This window comes from Paramisgurnus dabryanus, unplaced genomic scaffold, assembly GCF_030506205.2.
Source record: "Paramisgurnus dabryanus unplaced genomic scaffold, PD_genome_1.1 h2tg000320l_1_24261__unordered_in_group15, whole genome shotgun sequence".
Lineage (NCBI taxonomy): Eukaryota > Metazoa > Chordata > Actinopteri > Cypriniformes > Cobitidae > Paramisgurnus > Paramisgurnus dabryanus.
The window spans coordinates 1-7,500 of NW_027394201.1; the positions used below are offsets into that span (position 1 = coordinate 1).

Sequence of the window (7,500 nt, forward strand, 5' to 3'; positions counted from 1 at the left end):
AGCAACCGACCCAAAGGGCGAGTCGATCCGAGCAAAGGCGCCCGTGCTGCGGCCGTGGGAAAATCCGGGGAGGGACCGCCGTATCTCGGCCGGGGAAAGGGCTAGAGGCTCGCGGGTAGGCTCGTTCGAAAGCTCCCCTCCGGCATAGCGACCGACCCGAAGGGCGAAGGCCCCGGACCCGAGGCGCCCGAGAAACGGCCGTGGGAAAATCCGGGCATAGACCGCCGTATCTCGGCCGGGGAAGGGGCTAGAGGCTCGCGGGTAGGCTCGTTCGAAAGGCCCCCTCCGGCGGAGCGACCGACCCAAAGGGCGAAGGCCCCGGACCCGAGGCGCCCGAGATACGGCCGCGGGAATTTCCGCGAGCTTCGACCGGACGTATCTCCGGCGGGCGGGGTCGCACGGACCCGAGGCCGGGCTCGTCGGAAAGCCCCGGGACGGACCTTTCGAACGAGACCGGCCGCGCGTCCGGGCGACCTCCGAGGCGGACGCTAGGGGCGCCGGAGCCCCGGACGAGCGAAAATTCCGCGACCACCCGCCCGTATCTCGGCCCGGGAAAGGGCCAGAGACTCGAGGGAGGGCTCGTTCGAAAGCTCCCCTCCGGCATAGCGACCGACCCGAAGGGCGAAGGCCCCGGACCCGAGGCGCCCGAGAAACGGCCGTGGGAAAATCCCGCGGGGGTAGGCCGTATCTCGGCCCCGGAAAGGGCTAGCGACGCGCGGGTGGGCTCGTTCGAAAGGCCCCCCGCGGAGGAGCCACCCACCCGAAGGGCGAAGGCCCCGGACCCGGGGCGCCGGAGCAGCGCGGTAACGAAATTCGAATTTTCGACCGGAAGTATCTCGGGCCCCCGGGGTCGCACGGACCCGCGGCCGGTCTCGTCGGAAAGCCCCGGGCGAGACCTTTCCGACGAGCCCGGCCCCGAGTCCGTAGGACCTTCCCCGGCCGAGATACGGCGCCCGGCAGTTCATTGGCCGATATCTCGGAAACGGGGCGTCGTAGACGCTCCGTGGTATTGGTGACCTTGACGATGCCGGGTCAGACGAGTCGGCCGCGGGCACGGGCCCGGGGGCGCCGGCCGCCAGAGTCGGGTGGCTCGCGCACTTCCAGGCGGGCCGCTCGCGCACCTCCAGGCACCCCGACCCACTCGCCGAGGCCGACCGAGGTGCGCCGTCCCGGCCGCGGACCGGTCGGGGTCCCCTCTCGAAAGGGCAGTAGTGTGAACAGGTGCCATCGGGTATATAGGGGAAGGGGTCCTCTCGAACCAGGCCTTCGAACCCGCGCGAGCCTAGCCCGGCAAGGCTCACCCTCCCCGGCCACGGGTTCGGCCTCCGTCCCCCTGGAGGTCCGGCACCTCCAGGGTCCCCGACCCTGCCTCCCCTGCCCGAGGGGAGGCCTCCGAGGCGGGCCTGACAGGGCGGCCCTCCCTCCTGGAAGTCCGGTTCCTCCAGGGTCCCCGACCCTGCCTCCCCTGCCCGAGGGGAGGCCTCCGAGGCGGGCCTGACAGGGCGGCCCTCCCTCCTGGAAGTATGGTTCCTCCAGGGCACGCGTCCCTACCTCCGTAGCCCAGATGGGTGACTCCGAGGCGGGCCTGACAGGGCGGCCCTCCCTCCTGGAAGTCCGGTTCCTCCAGGGCACACGTCCCTGCCTCCTTAGCCCAGAGAGGTGACTCCGAGGCGGGCCTGACAGGGCGGCCCTCCCTCCTGGAAGTCCGGTTCCTCCAGGGCACACGTCCCTACCTCCGTAGCCCAGATGGGTGACTCGAAAGCGGGCCTGACAGGGCGGCCCTCCCTCCTGGAAGTCTGGTTCCTCCAGGGCACACGTCCCTGCCTCCTTAGCCCAGAGAGGTGACTCCGAGGCGGGCCTGACAGGGCGGCCCTCCCTCCTGGAAGTCCGGTTCCTCCAGGGCACACGTCTCTGCCTCCTTAGCCCAGAGAGGTGACTCCGAGGCGGGCCTGACAGGGCGGCCCTCCCTCCTGGAAGTCCGGTTCCTCCAGGGCACACGTCCCTGCCTCCTTAGCCCAGAGAGGTGACTCCGAGGCGGGCCTGACAGGGCGGCCCTCCCTCCTGGAAGTCCGGTTCCTCCAGGGCACACGTCTCTGCCTCCTTAGCCCAGAGAGGTGACTCCGAGGCGGGCCTGACAGGGCGGCCCTCCCTCCTGGAAGTCCGGTTCCTCCAGGGCACACGTCCCTACCTCCGTAGCCCAGACGGGTGACTCGAAAGCGGGCCTGACAGGGCGGCCCTCCCTCCTGGAAGTCTGGTTCCTCCAGGGCACACGTCCCTGCCTCCTTAGCCCAGAGAGGTGACTCCGAGGCGGGCCTGACAGGGCGGCCCTCCCTCCTGGAAGTCCGTTTCCTCCAGGGCACACGTCCCTACCTCCGTAGCCCAGATGGGTGACTCGAAAGCGGGCCTGACAGGGCGGCCCTCCCTCCTGGAAGTCTGGTTCCTCCAGGGCACACGTCCCTACCTCCGTAGCCCAGATGGGTGACTCGAAAGCGGGCCTGACAGGGCGGCCCTCCCTCCTGGAAGTCTGGTTCCTCCAGGGCACGCGTCCCTGCCTCCGTAGCCCAGATGGGTGACTCCGAGGCGGGCCTGACAGGGCGGCCCTCCCTCCTGGAAGTCTGGTTCCTCCAGGGCACACGTCCCTACCTCCTTAGCCCAGATGGGTGACTCGAAAGCGGGCCTGACAGGGCGGCCCTCCCTCCTGGAAGTCTGGTTCCTCCAGGGCACACGTCCCTACCTCCTTAGCCCAGATGGGTGACTCCGAGGCGGGCCTGACAGGGCGGCCCTCCCTCCTGGAAGTCTGGTTCCTCCAGGGCACGCGTCCCTACCTCCTTAGCCCAGAGAGGTGACTCCGAGGCGGGCCTGACAGGGCGGCCCTCCCTCCTGGAAGTCTGGTTCCTCCAGGGCACACGTCCCTACCTCCTTAGCCCAGATGGGTGACTCGAAAGCGGGCCTGACAGGGCGGCCCTCCCTCCTGGAAGTCTGGTTCCTCCAGGGCACACGTCCCTACCTCCTTAGCCCAGATGGGTGACTCGAAATCGGGCCTGACAGGGCGGCCCTCCCTCCTGGAAGTCTGGTTCCTCCAGGGCACACGTCCCTACCTCCTTAGCCCAGATGGGTGACTCGAAATCGGGCCTGACAGGGCGGCCCTCCCTCCTGGAAGTCTGGTTCCTCCAGGGCACACGTCCCTACCTCCTTAGCCCAAGATGGGTGACTCGAAAGCGGGCCTGACAGGGCGGCCCTCCCTCCTGGAAGTCTGGTTCCTCCAGGGCACACGTCCCTACCTCCTTAGCCCAGATGGGTGACTCCGAGGCGGGCCTGACAGGGCGGCCCTCCCTCCTGGAAGTCTGGTTCCTCCAGGGCACACGTCCCTACCTCCTTAGCCCAGAGAGGTGACTCCGAGGCGGGCCTGACAGGGCGGCCCTCCCTCCTGGAAGTCCGGTTCCTCCAGGGCACACGTCCCTACCTCCTTAGCCCAGATGGGTGACTCGAAATCGGGCCTGACAGGGCGGCCCTCCCTCCTGGAAGTCCGGTTCCTCCAGGGCACACGTCCCTACCTCCTTAGCCCAGATGGGTGACTCGAAATCGGGCCTGACAGGGCGGCCCTCCCTCCTGGAAGTCTGGTTCCTCCAGGGCACACGTCCCTACCTCCTTAGCCCAGATGGGTGACTCGAAAGCGGGCCTGACAGGGCGGCCCTCCCTCCTGGAAGTCTGGTTCCTCCAGGGCACACGTCCCTACCTCCTTAGCCCAGATGGGTGACTCGAAAGCGGGCCTGACAGGGCGGCCCTCCCTCCTGGAAGTCTGGTTCCTCCAGGGCACACGTCCCTACCTCCTTAGCCCAGATGGGTGACTCGAAATCGGGCCTGACAGGGCGGCCCTCCCTCCTGGAAGTCTGGTTCCTCCAGGGCACACGTCCCTACCTCCTTAGCCCAGATGGGTGACTCGAAAGCGGGCCTGACAGGGCGGCCCTCCCTCCTGGAAGTCTGGTTCCTCCAGGGCACACGTCCCTACCTCCTTAGCCCAGATGGGTGACTCGAAAGCGGGCCTGACAGGGCGGCCCTCCCTCCTGGAAGTCAGGTTCCTCCAGGGCACACGTCCCTACCTCCGTAGCCCAGAGTGGTGACTCGAAAGCGGACGCGGGAGGGTGTACGTGGCGCACCCCCAGGCCGAAGAGAGGTCTCGTGAGCGGACGCGAGGGTGTACGACAGAAGGCCTGGAAGTCTCTGACTTCCAGGGTCACCGACCCTACCTCATGAGCCCGAAGAGGTGACTCGAATGCGGACGCGGGGGTGTACGTGGCGCACCCCCAGGCCGAAGAGAGGTCTCGTGAGCGGACACGAGAAGTACGACAGAGGGCCTGGAAGCAAAAGCGGGTGACTCGTGCACTTCCAGAAAAGGCAAAAGCGGGTGACTCGTGCACTTCCATAAAGCCGAAAAGAGGTCTCGTGAGCGGACACGAGAAGTACGACAGAGGGCCTGGAGGTAAAAGCGGGTGACTCGTGCACTTCCAGGGTCTCCGACCTTACGGCGCCTTCCGACGCGGGCGCCTCCTCCCGGACGAGCCACGGGAAGGGCCCCTTCTCTCAAGGGGCGGTCGTTTGAACAGGTGCCATCGGGTATATAGGGATGGGTGCCTCGAAGTGGACCTCCAGCGTCCTCCCTCCCTGCGACAGATCCCAAGAAAGGTCTGTGCGCGTCGGTGTGCGATGAACGAAAAACCGTTAAAAGAACTGGAACGGTTGGAACGGACGAAGGGCGTCTGATGTGAGGCAGCGCCCCGGGCGAGTGTCGGCCGAAGGCTCACAATTAAAGAGCTCATACCCGAAAGATGGGAAAAAACGATCCGCCCTGGATCATCAAGGCTAATGCCTAAAAACTAAAGCTACCTTGGGTGATGGAACTCGGCTACGGCCGCAAAACGATCCGCCCTGGATCATCAAGGCTAATGCCTAAAAACTAAAGCTACCTTGGGTGATGGAACTCGGCTACGGCCGCAAAACGATCCGCCCTGGATCAAGGCTACGGCCTAAAAACGGCAAAAAAAGATCCAAAAGTCCCTGGATCAAGGCGCTTCGGCTTAAAACCTGTGAAAAGATCCGCCCTGGATCAAGGCTACGGCCTTAAAACTGCTCAAAAGATCCGCCCTGGATCAAGGCTACGGCCTTAAAACTGCTAAAAAGATCCTAAAGTCTCTGGATCTAGGCTACGGCCTCAAAGACACACGTGTTGTGAGAAAAGATCCGCCCTGGATCTCCAGGCTACGGCCTCAAAGGTTCGACCCGACCATATATGCTCAGACACGGGCGAACACAAAAGCGTAACAACCCCTGTTGGAACCGTCGAAGGATCTCGGCGTCGGCCGTAAAACGGAAACCCCCCGGTCGTCGGTACGCGTGTGGCGGTCGAGGGCCCCCGGCCGCCGGTCGGGCGGGCGCGTGGATAGGTCTCCCGAGCGGTCAAGGAGTCCCGGAAGCCGGTCGGGCGAGCGGCCGGCCCCGGGGCACCCTACCCTCTCGGGCGCACCGACCCCACGCGTTTCGTCTCGGTCGGCGTCCGGGGTTCCGAGACACCCTTATGTATCTGTGTGACAGACGGAGTGGCACACCGTCTGCGGCGGGACAGGGCCGCCGACCGCGATGGAAGTCGAGTGTGGCGGCTTCCAGGGTCCAAGACCCTATAGACGGACGGAGTGGCGACCCGTCTGCGGCGGGCCAGGGCCGCCGACCGCGATGGAAGTCGAGTGGGGCGGCTTCCAGGGTCCAAGACCCTACAGACAGACGGAGTGGCGACCCGTCTGCGGCGGGCCAGGGCCGCCGACCGCGATGGAAGTCGAGTGGGGCGGCTTCCAGGGTCCAAGACCCTACAGACAGACGGAGTGGTGACCCGTCTGCGGCGGGACAGGGCCGCCGACCGTTACGGAAGTCGAGGGGGACGGCTTCCAGGGTCCAAGACCCTATCTGTGTGACAGACGAAGGTGCATCGTCTGGGGCGGGACAGGGCCGCCGACCGCTATGGAAGTCGAGTTGGGTTGCTCGTGAACTTCCAGGGTCCAAGACCCTCTCTTCGTGACCGACGAAGGTGCTCTGTCTGGGGCGGTACGGGGCCGCCGACCGCTATGGAAGTCGAGTTGGGTTGCTCGTGTACTTCCAGGGTCCAAGACCCTCTCTTCGTGACCGACGAAGGTGCTCTGTCTGGGGCGGTACGGGGCCGCCGACCGCTATGGAAGTCGAGTTGGGTGGCTCGTGCACTTCCAGGGTCCAAGACCCAACGCGTTTGACCGACGAAGGTGCCCCGTCCCCGGGCACGGACGGGGACGGGCCCGGCCTCCGGGCCGCCGTGGAAGTCGAGTCGGGTGGCTCTCGCACTTCCAGGGTCCTCGACCCTATCTGTCTGACCGACGAAGGCGCTTCGTCTCGGGCGGGCCAGGGCCGCCAGCCGCTATGGAAGCCGAGTCGGGTGGCTCGTGCGCTTCCAGGGTCCACGACCCTGCCTTCGTGACCGACGAAGGCGCTCTGTCTGGGGCGGTACAGAGCCGGGCCCCGTCCAGCAGGGGACGGTGGCCCGAACAGGTGCCATCGGGTATATAGGGAAGAGCACCTCGCTGATTCTCCAAGGTGATAGGCTACCGGATCCCATGACCTCTCGAGCCCAGCGAGAGGCCTCTCGAGCGGACACAAATGCCTCGAAAAAGTCCCTCTGCACTGAGGTAGTGACGATTCTTATTACGAATGGCAAATCATCCAAGGAAGGGACGAACCCGGCTGGCCTCGGCCGTTAAACGAGCCGGCTTCGTTCGGCCGCTAAACGAACCGGCGTCGTTCGGCCGCAAAACGAACCGGCGTCGGCCGCTAAACGAAACCCCGGGCGGGACAGGGCCGCCCACGTCTCAGCCTTAATGACCCGTTACGGGGTGACGCCCGGATACGCTTTGTGTGTCATGGCCCTGAGATTCTGGAAATCGAACTGCGCCTGGGGCAGGCCTCCGCCCGGCCGACGTTAGCGCGTCGGCCGCCATGGGCGGTCGGTTCCTCCCCGACCCGGCGCTCTCGCCTCCAGGGGGGCTCTCCGGAGCCCGCCCGACCCTTTCCGCGGGAGACTCAGACGGTCCGTCAGACGCGAAGGTCCGCCACCGGCGGCCGGCGAGGGCCTCGGCGACCGAGGGCGGAGACGCCCCCGGCCCGTCGCGGCCACCCGGCCCCGCGAAACGCACCTTTCCTCGGTTACGGCCCACCCGGCCGCCCCTCAGCCTACGAGAGGGGAGAGCCACACGAGAGTGGCCCCGGTCCCGCTCCCCCCGGGGGGTGGAAACCGGGACCCGCGCCGCGTGAACCCCGGGTCAGAGCGAGGCTCTCCTACGGCTACACTACCTGGTTGATCCTGCCAGTAACATATGCTTGTCTCAAAGATTAAGCCATGCAGGTCTAAGTGCACACGGCCGGTACAGTGAAACTGCGAATGGCTCATTAAATCAGTTATGGTTCCTTTGATCGCTCCACCCGTAC

At 66.1% G+C, this 7,500-nt stretch overlaps 1 non-coding gene across 1 annotated transcript in view; it reads left to right on the forward strand.

Annotated features, from left to right (window-relative positions):
* The first annotated feature begins 7,362 nt into the window (after positions 1–7,362).
* LOC135766192 (18S ribosomal RNA) overlaps positions 7,363–7,500 on the forward strand; it is a 1,855-nt gene continuing 1,717 nt past the window's right edge. Inside the window, exon 1 of the ribosomal RNA XR_010541423.1 lies at positions 7,363–7,500. This exon is cut by the window's right edge and continues 1,717 nt beyond it. This is a non-coding gene — a ribosomal RNA (18S ribosomal RNA).